At 37.8% G+C, this 1,663-nt stretch overlaps 1 long non-coding RNA gene across 2 annotated transcripts; it reads left to right on the forward strand.

Annotated features, from left to right (window-relative positions):
- The first annotated feature begins 201 nt into the window (after positions 1-201).
- LOC143741487 (uncharacterized) lies at positions 202-1,269 on the forward strand. Of its 2 annotated transcripts, none has more exons than XR_013205078.1 (3): positions 202-561; positions 713-840; positions 1,177-1,269. It is a non-coding gene; the product is annotated as an uncharacterized LOC143741487 (long non-coding RNA). The 2 variants fall into 2 exon arrangements; XR_013205079.1 differs by having other exon boundaries at positions 713-758.
- Positions 1,270-1,663: the final 394 nt, after the last annotated feature.

Raw genomic sequence — 1,663 nt, forward strand, 5'->3', positions numbered from 1 at the left:
ATAGACTCGGTGCGGATCTTCTGCAGGGCCCTATCCAATCATGTAGAAGTACCCTCTGCTATCACCCAGGCTTTGCAAGAGCTCTTTGACCTTGTGAGGGCACAACTGGAACGTCCATCCCCATGTTTAACGGTGGAAGTTGCTGGTGGTATCACAGGGAGACCCAAAATTTTGACTGGAGAACAACCCTTGAGAGAAATGCTCCATACTTTACTTCCTGTGTCTTGCATAGCTAAACTGATGGGTGTTTCAAGAAGCACAATATTCAGACGAATGGAAGAGTACGAGCTCTCTGTCAGGAACATGTATAGTTCCATCAGTGATGATGAACTTGACAGTTTGGTTGCTTCAATCAAGAATCATTTACCAAATGCTGGCTACAGGATGGTCAGAGGGAGAATGGAGTCAATAGGCCATAGGGTTCAGTGGAGGAGAATTGCAGCCTCCATGCATAGGATTGATTCTGTGGGCATCATCTAAAGGCTGTGTTGTACGCAGAGTTTACTCTGTACCAGGACCCTTGTATCTGGTACATGTGGACACAAACCACAAGTTAATCAGGTTTGTATTAAAGTCAAGTTTATTTGAAGGTAATCCATCTAAAGTACTGGATGGCTACTTCATTTTGGATTGGGTAATTTTCATAATACACGTTTACTTTTTTTTTTTCATTTTATATATGAATGATATTTTATACCCAATTGCTTTCTAGATACAACATTGTGATATTTGGAGTAGTGTATGGTTTCTCCAGAAAGGTAACTGGCTGCTGCTGGTTTTTAACATTTTAGTAATTCCAAATGTTGAACACTGGCTACACCATCAGACCTTGTGCCTTTGGTAAACATTCTTAAGAATAAAGACTTTTTCATAACTTTTTAAATAACACTCATGTAATGTCCAGACCTTATATTCATTGAAAGTATATAGACATAAACAGAGAGAAGTAGCTCCGGCTACAATCTTCTTCCACAAGATGCATTGTATGCTGTTTTAATTATTAACCGTTTGAGTGCCAAAGTTTACCTTTAAGTAAAAGGCACACAAGAAACCATTTTTATAATAGAATTTGGTCAGTGTGCTATGCTTGTTGAGCATACCTCGTTCTTCCTGAGAAGGAACCCTATCAGTTTTAACTTTGATGCCTTTTAATTGTTTGAAATGTTTCTTTTGTAGATAATGTGCATGAATGCAGCCACAAATAACTGTGCATCAACGGCATTTCACTTCTTCCTTGAGGCAACTCAGCTGCATGGTTTACCTTCAAGGTAGTGTATTTTAGAAAGTTAAAAAGCTAGTGTAATCTATGTAGGCAAATAGACTGGGAAAATTCAAATTGTTCAATATGAGCTTCATCTTACATGGAAAAATTTAGATAAATCTGACACTTTACTTGAGATTATTTTCCTCAAAGCAAAATGTCATTACTTAATGTCATTACGAATAAGTATTCAGTTTACACACTCTTCGCATTTTACACACTCATTGTCCTTGGTTGTGGGTTTATATTGGATGACATTTATCAATTTATCAATATCGACTAGTACTTAAGGGTTGTGTTCATTAAAGTTGCTCAAAGCGATGTCACACATTTTTTAGGCCAAAACCTTTTTTGTCACATACAGCAAACATCTCCTAACTATCCGCTAGCTGCCTGTCCCCT

The sequence above is a fragment of the Siphateles boraxobius genome, unplaced genomic scaffold (genome assembly GCF_051911475.1).
Source record: "Siphateles boraxobius isolate OS27281-9 unplaced genomic scaffold, OSU_SipBor_1 19, whole genome shotgun sequence".
NCBI lineage: Eukaryota > Metazoa > Chordata > Actinopteri > Cypriniformes > Leuciscidae > Siphateles > Siphateles boraxobius.